The sequence below is a fragment of the Microcebus murinus genome, unplaced genomic scaffold (assembly GCF_040939455.1).
Source record: "Microcebus murinus isolate Inina unplaced genomic scaffold, M.murinus_Inina_mat1.0 scaf045_hap2_Mmur4.0, whole genome shotgun sequence".
In the NCBI taxonomy this organism is placed as follows: Eukaryota; Metazoa; Chordata; class Mammalia; order Primates; family Cheirogaleidae; genus Microcebus; species Microcebus murinus.
Genome location: NW_027438991.1, coordinates 5,711 through 19,701, shown reverse-complemented (window position 1 = coordinate 19,701; position 13,991 = coordinate 5,711). Strand labels below are relative to the sequence as shown.

Below are 13,991 nucleotides of genomic sequence, written 5' to 3'. Positions count from 1 at the left end.
TCTCCACCTTGGCGGGTCCAGCCGTGGAGGCGCATCTTGTGTGAGTGTGAGTGAGTGAGTGAGTGAGTGTGAGTGTGTGTGTATACAGAGACAGCCCCCAACCCCGGCCCGCCCCGCCTGTCACCCCCGTCCCTCGGAGCCCGCGGGACCCGGCCGGCGAACTCAACAGGCCCGACCCGGCGCGGGGCCTGGGGCGGGGGGAGGAGGCGGCGGGGAAGCGCAGAGAGGCTCGGCTTCTTGAGCGGGGCAGGGGCGCCCTCCGCCGTCCACGGCCACACCACCCCGAACGCGCCCGATCCCGTCTGGTCTCGGAAGCTAAGCAGGCTCGGGCCTGGTTAGAACTTGGATGGGAGACCGCCCGGGAATACCGGGTGCCGTAGGCTTCTTCTTTTTTTTTTTTTGCCTCTGGTTCTGTCGCGTTTCTGGGAGTGCGGGGGCGGCCCGGGGTGGGGGTGACCCCCACCCTCAGCGCCCGCCGCGGTGCCTGGCGCCCCAGCCCGCACCGTGGGGCCTCCTCTTGTCCCGAGCCGCGACACCGCCGCCACGCGGCAGCATGCGTGGCTTCTGGACAGTCAGGTCTCAGACCAAAGGTCTGCTCTGTGGGAGCCGACACGCTGGAGGAAACCTTGAGAGTCTGAGAGGGGAGGGAGTTCCAGAAGAAGGCCAGGATGTCATTTTGAGGGAGTATGTGACCAGAACTCCTCCCGTTGCTTTTGGGGTTCTATGGGCTACACGTAGGAATCTTTGGTGGTGGCACCTGATGTTGGGGGATCCGGAGTCACACCCAGACCTGCTCCACAGGCCTCCTTTTACTTTTCTCTTCGGATTCATTTTTTTTTTTTTTTTTGAGACAGAGTCTCGGTTTGTTGCCCAGGCTAGAGTGAGTGCCGTGGCGTCAGCCTAGCTCACAGCAACTTCAAACTCCTGGGCTCCAGTGATCCTTCTGCCTCAGCCTCCCGGGTAGCTGGGACTGCAGGCATGCGCCACCATGCCCCGCTAATTTTTTATATATATATCAGTTGGCCAATTAATTTCTTACTATTTATAGTAGAGACGGGGTCTCGCTCTTGCTCAGGCTGGTTTTGAACTCCTGACCTTGAGCAATCCGCCCGCCTCGGCCTCCCAAGAGCTAGGATTACAGGCGTGAGCCACAGCGCCCGGCCGGATTCATTATTTTTAAAAAGTGTCTCTTATCTCTATTATTGCATTTTCTTTTCTCTCTCTTTTCAAGCAGATGATGGGAGTCCAAGTATTAAGGTGACATGTGTTGCCCGTGCCCCCCTCCCCCCCCCGTGTTCTTATTCATTTACCTCTCATGTTGTTCCAGCATATTGTGGGGGCACCAATGTTAAGGTCGGGTGCGTTGCCCTCTCCCAGCCTCCCCCCTCGGGTCAGAGCTTCAAGTGTGCCCATCCCCCAGTCGGTGCGTACCCACCCCATTCCTAATGGATGTGTATGCCCATCCCCTCCCCCCACCCGCCCGACACCCACCCGAAGAAGGTGATTCCTCTGTGTCCACTTAGGTGTCCATCGGTTCGTACCCATTTGCTGGTGAGCGCGAGCACGTGGTGCTCGTGTGTCCATTCTTGGGATACTTGGCTTACTGGAACGGGTTCCAGCTCTGGCCAGGAGAACCACGAGAGGTGCCCCCTCACCGCTGCTCCTCATAGCCGAATAGCACTCCGTGGTGTCCACGCGCCACATTTTATTTACCCACTCGTGGGTCGATGGGCACTCGGGTGGCTTCCAGGTCTTTGCGATTGTGACTTGTGCCCTGACACGAACCCTAACCCTTACCCAGCCCGTCTCCTCCACGGCCCCTGCCTGACTGACTCCTTCCCGCCCGGCCTATCACCTGTCACCGTCCTCTGCCCCTGCCTGACACGCTCCTCCCCGCCCGGGCCGTCACCGTCCTCGGCCCCTGCCTGACGGGGCTCCTCCGTCGCCTGGGCCTTCCAAGGGCTTGGTGTGGACGCTGGTTCCAGGACGCCCTCCCAGGAACCCGGTAGCAGGGCGGCCGCAGCGTCTCGCGCAACCCAACCGTCCGCCGGCTGGCCGCCATCGCTAAGTGGCCTGCGGGGGACGTGCTCCCGCTGTGCCGTGGGGGCCCAGCCTGGTGTCTTCTCTGAGGCCCCGCGGCTGCCGCTCCCCGCAAGGGGATAGCCGCGGAGGTGGGGACCGCCTCCTCATGGGGACGTACACCCAGCTCTCCACGTCGGATTCCGGGGCTCTCTGTCCTGCCAGAAGGCCCAGCTGGCCTGCGGGTCCTTAGAGTGGCAAAAACATCCGAAAACTGAGATGGAGGGTCCGGTGGGTGTCTGCACTTTTGTGCTGGGCACCCCAGGGAGGCCCGGGGGCTGGCTGGACAATGCGGTCTGCTGGGCTGGGGGGGGTTTGGAGGAGCAACTGATGCCCTTTGCACTTTGGGTAGCAAGTGTCTGAGGTGTCTCTGGGCCCTGTGCCATGTGGGGGCGGGGGCGGGGGCGGGGTGGGAGGAGGAGGAGGAGGAGGAGGAGGAGGAGGAGGAGGAGGAGGAGGAGGTGGGAAGGGCCGGGGCCTGCAGTCGTGTTCCCCGGGGTGGCACAGCATGTGGCTTCTTCCACAGGCTGCTTGGCCTGGGCTCCCTGCACCTGGGCCTTTGGAGGACTGGCCCTGTGCTTGCCAACACTTCCTGCAGGGACCCAGAGCTGGGAGGTTGCATCTCTCAGCCCTGGGTCGGGCAGAGCCCCAGCGGGCCATGCCCACAACCTCTCTCAGCAGGGGTCCCCCAGAAGGCTCCTTTGGGACCAGGATTCTCTTGCGGGTGACTCTTTAAGGTCTGGCCCCTGGATGGAGGGGCACCAGGAGTAGAGGAGCAGGAAGGGGAAGGGGGTGGCCATGCGAGGGGACACTTTCAGGCCAAGTCCCAGCTTCAGTCTGATCCTCCTGGGAACCCCGGGGTGGACATCACACCTCCTGGTTGCCCCGCTCTGAGACAAGGAGCCGGGCTTCGCATTCCCACAGCAGCCAGTCGTGGGCTGAGGACACCTGGGGCGTTGGGAACTCCCTGGCTTCTCCTTGGTTTAACATCTGGAGCTGCTTGTGAATTGTGCCGCCACACACACCCGAGTGCAGGTGTCTTCTGCACAGACTGGGGCCTCGCTCTTCTGAATGCCGCTAGCTCGCGACCCACCCACGGGTGAACCTGGTCAGGGTACTTTCTCTCAGGGGCAGACTCTGATCCGGGCGGGCTACCGGTGTCTCTGTTTGCTCCTTTCTTTCTTCCACTTTGGGAAAGGCTTCCTTACTGGGTGTGGAAATCTCCTATGCCTTTCCTCGCCTATTCTGTCAGCTCTAAAATTCTCTTTCGGTTGCCACCCTCACAGATGGATTAGGAAACTCTTTGCGGTGCACTCATTAGTGAAATGACCTCAATGACGCTGGAATCCAATATCTAATCGCCGATTTTTAGCGAGTCCACACGCCAGGGTGGTTGGGGTCCAGTGCAGCCCCGGCCAGGCCCAGGCCCCTTGGACTGGGCCACAGGAGGACACAGAGGAGGGTCCCGGCCCCCACGGTAGGTAGAGGTGCGGGCAGTTCTCCAAGGGCTTGGGTGTTTTCCAGAGGGAGGAGATGGTGGGGACTGATTTCTTCAGCGCCCCACAAACCACGCCACCCCACCCCACCCATGGGACACATCGAGAGAGAGAGAGAGAGAGAGAGAGAGAGAGAGAGAGAGAGAGAGAGAGAGAGAGAGAGAGAGAGAGACGCCCCATACACTGGCTCCCCTCCCCCGTGCGCTGTGCCCCAGCCCTGGCCCGGGGGAATAGGCGGCCGCAGGGCCACAGGGTGGGGGGCGCAGGTGAAAGGCGTTGTGGGGGAGGGCCGCCCCTGGCTGGGGTCAAAGGGCGAGCGCCCCGCCCCTCCCGCCCGTGCGCTGGGGGTGGGGGGCGGGGAGGTGAAGGAGGCCAGGCAAGGAGAGGAAGGGGGCTTGAAGGTCTCCACCTTGGCGGGTCCAGCCGTGGAGGCGCATCTTGTGTGAGTGTGAGTGAGTGAGTGAGTGTGAGTGTGTGTGTATACAGAGACAGCCCCCAACCCCGGCCCGCCCCGCCTGTCACCCCCGTCCCTCGGAGCCCGCGGGACCCGGCCGGCAAACTCAACAGGCCCGACCCGGCGCGGGGCCTGGGGCGGGGGGAGGAGGCGGCGGGGAAGCGCAGAGAGGCTCGGCTTCTTGAGCGGGGCAGGGGCGCCCTCCGCCGTCCACGGCCACACCACCCCGAACGCGCCCGATCCCGTCTGGTCTCGGAAGCTAAGCAGGCTCGGGCCTGGTTAGAACTTGGATGGGAGACCGCCCGGGAATACCGGGTGCCGTAGGCTTCTTCTTTTTTTTTTTGCCTCTGGTTCTGTCGCGTTTCTGGGAGTGTGGGGGCGGCCCGGGGTGGGGGTGACCCCCACCCTCAGCGCCCGCCGCGGTGCCTGGCGCCCCAGCCCGCACCGTGGGGCCTCCTCTTGTCCCGAGCCGCGACACCGCCGCCACGCGGCAGCATGCGTGGCTTCTGGACAGTCAGGTCTCAGACCAAAGGTCTGCTCTGTGGGAGCCGACACGCTGGAGGAAACCTTGAGAGTCTGAGAGGGGAGGGAGTTCCAGAAGAAGGCCAGGATGTCATTTTGAGGGAGTATGTGACCAGAACTCCTCCCGTTGCTTTTGGGGTTCTATGGGCTACACGTAGGAATCTTTGGTGGTGGCACCTGATGTTGGGGGATCCGGAGTCACACCCAGACCTGCTCCACAGGCCTCCTTTTACTTTTCTCTTCGGATTCATTTTTTTTTTTTTTTTTTGAGACAGAGTCTCGGTTTGTTGCCCAGGCTAGAGTGAGTGCCGTGGCGTCAGCCTAGCTCACAGCAACTTCAAACTCCTGGGCTCCAGTGATCCTTCTGCCTCAGCCTCCCGGGTAGCTGGGACTGCAGGCATGCGCCACCATGCCCCGCTAATTTTTTATATATATATATCAGTTGGCCAATTAATTCCTTTCTATTTATAGTAGAGACGGGGTCTCGCTCTTGCTCAGGCTGGTTTTGAACTCCTGACCTTGAGCAATCCGCCCGCCTCGGCCTCCCAAGAGCTAGGATTACAGGCGTGAGCCACAGCGCCCGGCCGGATTCATTATTTTTAAAAAGTGTCTCTTATCTCTATTATTGCATTTTCTTTTCTCTCTCTTTTCAAGCAGATGATGGGAGTCCAAGTATTAAGGTGACATGTGTTGCCCGTGCCCCCCTCCCCCCCCCCCGTGTTCTTATTCATTTACCTCTCATGTTGTTCCAGCATATTGTGGGGGCACCAATGTTAAGGTCGGGTGCGTTGCCCTCTCCCAGCCTCCCCCCTCGGGTCAGAGCTTCAAGTGCGCCCATCCCCCAGTCGGTGCGTACCCACCCCATTCCTAATGGATGTGTATGCCCATCCCCTCCCCCCACCCGCCCGACACCCACCCGAAGAAGGTGATTCCTCTGTGTCCACTTAGGTGTCCATCGGTTCGTACCCATTTGCTGGTGAGCGCGAGCACGTGGTGCTCGTGTGTCCATTCTTGGGATACTTGGCTTACTGGAACGGGTTCCAGCTCTGGCCAGGAGAACCACGAGAGGTGCCCCCTCACCGCTGCTCCTCATAGCCGAATAGCACTCCGTGGTGTCCACGCGCCACATTTTATTTACCCACTCGTGGGTCGATGGGCACTCGGGTGGCTTCCAGGTCTTTGCGATTGTGACTTGTGCCCTGACACGAACCCTAACCCTTACCCAGCCCGTCTCCTCCACGGCCCCTGCCTGACTGACTCCTTCCCGCCCGGCCTATCACCTGTCACCGTCCTCGGCCCCTGCCTGACGGGGCTCCTCCGTCGCCTGGGCCTTCCAAGGGCTTGGTGTGGACGCTGGTTCCAGGACGCCCTCCCAGGAACCCGGTAGCAGGGCGGCCGCAGCGTCTCGCGCAACCCAACCGTCCGCCGGCTGGCCGCCATCGCTAAGTGGCCTGCGGGGGACGTGCTCCCGCTGTGCCGTGGGGGCCCAGCCTGGTGTCTTCTCTGAGGCCCCGCGGCTGCCGCTCCCCGCAAGGGGATAGCCGCGGAGGTGGGGACCGCCTCCTCATGGGGACGTACACCCAGCTCTCCACGTCGGATTCCGGGGCTCTCTGTCCTGCCAGAAGGCCCAGCTGGCCTGCGGGTCCTTAGAGTGGCAAAAACATCCGAAAACTGAGATGGAGGGTCCGGTGGGTGTCTGCACTTTTGTGCTGGGCACCCCAGGGAGGCCCGGGCGCTGGCTGGACAATGCGGTCTGCTGGGCTGGGGGGGGTTTGGAGGAGCAACTGATGCCCTTTGCACTTTGGGTAGCAAGTGTCTGAGGTGTCTCTGGGCCCTGTGCCATGTGGGGGCGGGGGCGGGGGCGGGGTGGGAGGAGGAGGAGGAGGAGGAGGAGGAGGAGGAGGAGGAGGAGGAGGAGGTGGGAAGGGCCGGGGCCTGCAGTCGTGTTCCCCGGGGTGGCACAGCATGTGGCTTCTTCCACAGGCTGCTTGGCCTGGGCTCCCTGCACCTGGGCCTTTGGAGGACTGGCCCTGTGCTTGCCAACACTTCCTGCAGGGACCCAGAGCTGGGAGGTTGCATCTCTCAGCCCTGGGTCGGGCAGAGCCCCAGCGGGCCATGCCCACAACCTCTCTCAGCAGGGGTCCCCCAGAAGGCTCCTTTGGGACCAGGATTCTCTTGCGGGTGACTCTTTAAGGTCTGGCCCCTGGATGGAGGGGCACCAGGAGTAGAGGAGCAGGAAGGGGAAGGGGGTGGCCATGCGAGGGGACACTTTCAGGCCAAGTCCCAGCTTCAGTCTGATCCTCCTGGGAACCCCGGGGTGGACATCACACCTCCTGGTTGCCCCGCTCTGAGACAAGGAGCCGGGCTTCGCATTCCCACAGCAGCCAGTCGTGGGCTGAGGACACCTGGGGCGTTGGGAACTCCCTGGCTTCTCCTTGGTTTAACATCTGGAGCTGCTTGTGAATTGTGCCGCCACACACACCCGAGTGCAGGTGTCTTCTGCACAGACTGGGGCCTCGCTCTTCTGAATGCCGCTAGCTCGCGACCCACCCACGGGTGAACCTGGTCAGGGTACTTTCTCTCAGGGGCAGACTCTGATCCGGGCGGGCTACCGGTGTCTCTGTTTGCTCCTTTCTTTCTTCCACTTTGGGAAAGGCTTCCTTACTGGGTGTGGAAATCTCCTATGCCTTTCCTCGCCTATTCTGTCAGCTCTAAAATTCTCTTTCGGTTGCCACCCTCACAGATGGATTAGGAAACTCTTTGCGGTGCACTCATTAGTGAAATGACCTCAATGACGCTGGAATCCAATATCTAATCGCCGATTTTTAGCGAGTCCACACGCCAGGGTGGTTGGGGTCCAGTGCAGCCCCGGCCAGGCCCAGGCCCCTTGGACTGGGCCACAGGAGGACACAGAGGAGGGTCCCGGCCCCCACGGTAGGTAGAGGTGCGGGCAGTTCTCCAAGGGCTTGGGTGTTTTCCAGAGGGAGGAGATGGAGGGGACTGATTTCTTCAGCGCCCCACAAACCACGCCACCCCACCCCACCCATGGGACACATCGAGAGAGAGAGACAGAGAGAGAGAGAGAGAGAGAGAGAGAGAGAGAGAGAGAGAGAGAGAGAGAGAGACGCCCCATACACTGGCTCCCCTCCCCCGTGCGCTGTGCCCCAGCCCTGGCCCGGGGGAATAGGCGGCCGCAGGGCCACAGGGTGGGGGGCGCAGGTGAAAGGCGTTGTGGGGGAGGGCCGCCCCTGGCTGGGGTCAAAGGGCGAGCGCCCCGCCCCTCCCGCCCGTGCGCTGGGGGTGGGGGGCGGGGAGGTGAAGGAGGCCAGGCAAGGAGAGGAAGGGGGCTTGAAGGTCTCCACCTTGGCGGGTCCAGCCGTGGAGGCGCATCTTGTGTGAGTGTGAGTGAGTGAGTGAGTGTGAGTGTGTGTGTATACAGAGACAGCCCCCAACCCCGGCCCGCCCCGCCTGTCACCCCCGTCCCTCGGAGCCCGCGGGACCCGGCCGGCAAACTCAACAGGCCCGACCCGGCGCGGGGCCTGGGGCGGGGGGAGGAGGCGGCGGGGAAGCGCAGAGAGGCTCGGCTTCTTGAGCGGGGCAGGGGCGCCCTCCGCCGTCCACGGCCACACCACCCCGAACGCGCCCGATCCCGTCTGGTCTCGGAAGCTAAGCAGGCTCGGGCCTGGTTAGAACTTGGATGGGAGACCGCCCGGGAATACCGGGTGCCGTAGGCTTCTTCTTTTTTTTTTTGCCTCTGGTTCTGTCGCGTTTCTGGGAGTGTGGGGGCGGCCCGGGGTGGGGGTGACCCCCACCCTCAGCGCCCGCCGCGGTGCCTGGCGCCCCAGCCCGCACCGTGGGGCCTCCTCTTGTCCCGAGCCGCGACACCGCCGCCACGCGGCAGCATGCGTGGCTTCTGGACAGTCAGGTCTCAGACCAAAGGTCTGCTCTGTGGGAGCCGACACGCTGGAGGAAACCTTGAGAGTCTGAGAGGGGAGGGAGTTCCAGAAGAAGGCCAGGATGTCATTTTGAGGGAGTATGTGACCAGAACTCCTCCCGTTGCTTTTGGGGTTCTATGGGCTACACGTAGGAATCTTTGGTGGTGGCACCTGATGTTGGGGGATCCGGAGTCACACCCAGACCTGCTCCACAGGCCTCCTTTTACTTTTCTCTTCGGATTCATTTTTTTTTTTTTTTTTTTGAGACAGAGTCTCGGTTTGTTGCCCAGGCTAGAGTGAGTGCCGTGGCGTCAGCCTAGCTCACAGCAACTTCAAACTCCTGGGCTCCAGTGATCCTTCTGCCTCAGCCTCCCGGGTAGCTGGGACTGCAGGCATGCGCCACCATGCCCCGCTAATTTTTTATATATATATATCAGTTGGCCAATTAATTCCTTTCTATTTATAGTAGAGACGGGGTCTCGCTCTTGCTCAGGCTGGTTTTGAACTCCTGACCTTGAGCAATCCGCCCGCCTCGGCCTCCCAAGAGCTAGGATTACAGGCGTGAGCCACAGCGCCCGGCCGGATTCATTATTTTTAAAAAGTGTCTCTTATCTCTATTATTGCATTTTCTTTTCTCTCTCTTTTCAAGCAGATGATGGGAGTCCAAGTATTAAGGTGACATGTGTTGCCCGTGCCCCCCTCCCCCCCCCCGTGTTCTTATTCATTTACCTCTCATGTTGTTCCAGCATATTGTGGGGGCACCAATGTTAAGGTCGGGTGCGTTGCCCTCTCCCAGCCTCCCCCCTCGGGTCAGAGCTTCAAGTGCGCCCATCCCCCAGTCGGTGCGTACCCACCCCATTCCTAATGGATGTGTATGCCCATCCCCTCCCCCCACCCGCCCGACACCCACCCGAAGAAGGTGATTCCTCTGTGTCCACTTAGGTGTCCATCGGTTCGTACCCATTTGCTGGTGAGCGCGAGCACGTGGTGCTCGTGTGTCCATTCTTGGGATACTTGGCTTACTGGAACGGGTTCCAGCTCTGGCCAGGAGAACCACGAGAGGTGCCCCCTCACCGCTGCTCCTCATAGCCGAATAGCACTCCGTGGTGTCCACGCGCCACATTTTATTTACCCACTCGTGGGTCGATGGGCACTCGGGTGGCTTCCAGGTCTTTGCGATTGTGACTTGTGCCCTGACACGAACCCTAACCCTTACCCAGCCCGTCTCCTCCACGGCCCCTGCCTGACTGACTCCTTCCCGCCCGGCCTATCACCTGTCACCGTCCTCGGCCCCTGCCTGACGGGGCTCCTCCGTCGCCTGGGCCTTCCAAGGGCTTGGTGTGGACGCTGGTTCCAGGACGCCCTCCCAGGAACCCGGTAGCAGGGCGGCCGCAGCGTCTCGCGCAACCCAACCGTCCGCCGGCTGGCCGCCATCGCTAAGTGGCCTGCGGGGGACGTGCTCCCGCTGTGCCGTGGGGGCCCAGCCTGGTGTCTTCTCTGAGGCCCCGCGGCTGCCGCTCCCCGCAAGGGGATAGCTGCGGAGGTGGGGACCGCCTCCTCATGGGGACGTACACCCAGCTCTCCACGTCGGATTCCGGGGCTCTCTGTCCTGCCAGAAGGCCCAGCTGGCCTGCGGGTCCTTAGAGTGGCAAAAACATCCGAAAACTGAGATGGAGGGTCCGGTGGGTGTCTGCACTTTTGTGCTGGGCACCCCAGGGAGGCCCGGGCGCTGGCTGGACAATGCGGTCTGCTGGGCTGGGGGGGGTTTGGAGGAGCAACTGATGCCCTTTGCACTTTGGGTAGCAAGTGTCTGAGGTGTCTCTGGGCCCTGTGCCATGTGGGGGCGGGGGCGGGGGCGGGGTGGGAGGAGGAGGAGGAGGAGGAGGAGGAGGAGGAGGAGGAGGAGGAGGAGGTGGGAAGGGCCGGGGCCTGCAGTCGTGTTCCCCGGGGTGGCACAGCATGTGGCTTCTTCCACAGGCTGCTTGGCCTGGGCTCCCTGCACCTGGGCCTTTGGAGGACTGGCCCTGTGCTTGCCAACACTTCCTGCAGGGACCCAGAGCTGGGAGGTTGCATCTCTCAGCCCTGGGTCGGGCAGAGCCCCAGCGGGCCATGCCCACAACCTCTCTCAGCAGGGGTCCCCCAGAAGGCTCCTTTGGGACCAGGATTCTCTTGCGGGTGACTCTTTAAGGTCTGGCCCCTGGATGGAGGGGCACCAGGAGTAGAGGAGCAGGAAGGGGAAGGGGGTGGCCATGCGAGGGGACACTTTCAGGCCAAGTCCCAGCTTCAGTCTGATCCTCCTGGGAACCCCGGGGTGGACATCACACCTCCTGGTTGCCCCGCTCTGAGACAAGGAGCCGGGCTTCGCATTCCCACAGCAGCCAGTCGTGGGCTGAGGACACCTGGGGCGTTGGGAACTCCCTGGCTTCTCCTTGGTTTAACATCTGGAGCTGCTTGTGAATTGTGCCGCCACACACACCCGAGTGCAGGTGTCTTCTGCACAGACTGGGGCCTCGCTCTTCTGAATGCCGCTAGCTCGCGACCCACCCACGGGTGAACCTGGTCAGGGTACTTTCTCTCAGGGGCAGACTCTGATCCGGGCGGGCTACCGGTGTCTCTGTTTGCTCCTTTCTTTCTTCCACTTTGGGAAAGGCTTCCTTACTGGGTGTGGAAATCTCCTATGCCTTTCCTCGCCTATTCTGTCAGCTCTAAAATTCTCTTTCGGTTGCCACCCTCACAGATGGATTAGGAAACTCTTTGCGGTGCACTCATTAGTGAAATGACCTCAATGACGCTGGAATCCAATATCTAATCGCCGATTTTTAGCGAGTCCACACGCCAGGGTGGTTGGGGTCCAGTGCAGCCCCGGCCAGGCCCAGGCCCCTTGGACTGGGCCACAGGAGGACACAGAGGAGGGTCCCGGCCCCCACGGTAGGTAGAGGTGCGGGCAGTTCTCCAAGGGCTTGGGTGTTTTCCAGAGGGAGGAGATGGAGGGGACTGATTTCTTCAGCGCCCCACAAACCACGCCACCCCACCCCACCCATGGGACACATCGAGAGAGAGAGAGAGAGAGAGAGAGAGAGAGAGAGAGAGAGAGAGAGAGAGAGAGAGAGAGAGAGAGAGAGAGAGACGCCCCATACACTGGCTCCCCTCCCCCGTGCGCTGTGCCCCAGCCCTGGCCCGGGGGAATAGGCGGCCGCAGGGCCACAGGGTGGGGGGCGCAGGTGAAAGGCGTTGTGGGGGAGGGCCGCCCCTGGCTGGGGTCAAAGGGCGAGCGCCCCGCCCCTCCCGCCCGTGCGCTGGGGGTGGGGGGCGGGGAGGTGAAGGAGGCCAGGCAAGGAGAGGAAGGGGGCTTGAAGGTCTCCACCTTGGCGGGTCCAGCCGTGGAGGCGCATCTTGTGTGAGTGTGAGTGAGTGAGTGAGTGTGAGTGTGTGTGTATACAGAGACAGCCCCCAACCCCGGCCCGCCCCGCCTGTCACCCCCGTCCCTCGGAGCCCGCGGGACCCGGCCGGCAAACTCAACAGGCCCGACCCGGCGCGGGGCCTGGGGCGGGGGGAGGAGGCGGCGGGGAAGCGCAGAGAGGCTCGGCTTCTTGAGCGGGGCAGGGGCGCCCTCCGCCGTCCACGGCCACACCACCCCGAACGCGCCCGATCCCGTCTGGTCTCGGAAGCTAAGCAGGCTCGGGCCTGGTTAGAACTTGGATGGGAGACCGCCCGGGAATACCGGGTGCCGTAGGCTTCTTCTTTTTTTTTTTGCCTCTGGTTCTGTCGCGTTTCTGGGAGTGTGGGGGCGGCCCGGGGTGGGGGTGACCCCCACCCTCAGCGCCCGCCGCGGTGCCTGGCGCCCCAGCCCGCACCGTGGGGCCTCCTCTTGTCCCGAGCCGCGACACCGCCGCCACGCGGCAGCATGCGTGGCTTCTGGACAGTCAGGTCTCAGACCAAAGGTCTGCTCTGTGGGAGCCGACACGCTGGAGGAAACCTTGAGAGTCTGAGAGGGGAGGGAGTTCCAGAAGAAGGCCAGGATGTCATTTTGAGGGAGTATGTGACCAGAACTCCTCCCGTTGCTTTTGGGGTTCTATGGGCTACACGTAGGAATCTTTGGTGGTGGCACCTGATGTTGGGGGATCCGGAGTCACACCCAGACCTGCTCCACAGGCCTCCTTTTACTTTTCTCTTCGGATTCATTTTTTTTTTTTTTTTTTTGAGACAGAGTCTCGGTTTGTTGCCCAGGCTAGAGTGAGTGCCGTGGCGTCAGCCTAGCTCACAGCAACTTCAAACTCCTGGGCTCCAGTGATCCTTCTGCCTCAGCCTCCCGGGTAGCTGGGACTGCAGGCATGCGCCACCATGCCCCGCTAATTTTTTATATATATATATCAGTTGGCCAATTAATTCCTTTCTATTTATAGTAGAGACGGGGTCTCGCTCTTGCTCAGGCTGGTTTTGAACTCCTGACCTTGAGCAATCCGCCCGCCTCGGCCTCCCAAGAGCTAGGATTACAGGCGTGAGCCACAGCGCCCGGCCGGATTCATTATTTTTAAAAAGTGTCTCTTATCTCTATTATTGCATTTTCTTTTCTCTCTCTTTTCAAGCAGATGATGGGAGTCCAAGTATTAAGGTGACATGTGTTGCCCGTGCCCCCCTCCCCCCCCCCCGTGTTCTTATTCATTTACCTCTCATGTTGTTCCAGCATATTGTGGGGGCACCAATGTTAAGGTCGGGTGCGTTGCCCTCTCCCAGCCTCCCCCCTCGGGTCAGAGCTTCAAGTGCGCCCATCCCCCAGTCGGTGCGTACCCACCCCATTCCTAATGGATGTGTATGCCCATCCCCTCCCCCCACCCGCCCGACACCCACCCGAAGAAGGTGATTCCTCTGTGTCCACTTAGGTGTCCATCGGTTCGTACCCATTTGCTGGTGAGCGCGAGCACGTGGTGCTCGTGTGTCCATTCTTGGGATACTTGGCTTACTGGAACGGGTTCCAGCTCTGGCCAGGAGAACCACGAGAGGTGCCCCCTCACCGCTGCTCCTCATAGCCGAATAGCACTCCGTGGTGTCCACGCGCCACATTTTATTTACCCACTCGTGGGTCGATGGGCACTCGGGTGGCTTCCAGGTCTTTGCGATTGTGACTTGTGCCCTGACACGAACCCTAACCCTTACCCAGCCCGTCTCCTCCACGGCCCCTGCCTGACTGACTCCTTCCCGCCCGGCCTATCACCTGTCACCGTCCTCGGCCCCTGCCTGACGGGGCTCCTCCGTCGCCTGGGCCTTCCAAGGGCTTGGTGTGGACGCTGGTTCCAGGACGCCCTCCCAGGAACCCGGTAGCAGGGCGGCCGCAGCGTCTCGCGCAACCCAACCGTCCGCCGGCTGGCCGCCATCGCTAAGTGGCCTGCGGGGGACGTGCTCCCGCTGTGCCGTGGGGGCCCAGCCTGGTGTCTTCTCTGAGGCCCCGCGGCTGCCGCTCCCCGCAAGGGGATAGCCGCGGAGGTGGGGACCGCCTCCTCATGGGGA

The 13,991-nt window shown here is 61.9% G+C and overlaps 4 pseudogenes; all 4 read left to right on the top strand.

The window, feature by feature from the left end:
* Positions 1-264: 264 nt before the first annotated feature.
* LOC142868858 (uncharacterized) lies at positions 265-383 on the top strand (annotated as a pseudogene).
* A 3,854-nt stretch (positions 384-4,237) lies between these two features.
* On the top strand, positions 4,238-4,356 carry LOC142868857 (uncharacterized; annotated as a pseudogene).
* Positions 4,357-8,166: 3,810 nt separating this feature from the next.
* Positions 8,167-8,285, top strand: LOC142868856 (uncharacterized; annotated as a pseudogene).
* Positions 8,286-12,103: 3,818 nt separating this feature from the next.
* Positions 12,104-12,222, top strand: LOC142868855 (uncharacterized; annotated as a pseudogene).
* The last annotated feature ends 1,769 nt before the right edge of the window (positions 12,223-13,991 follow it).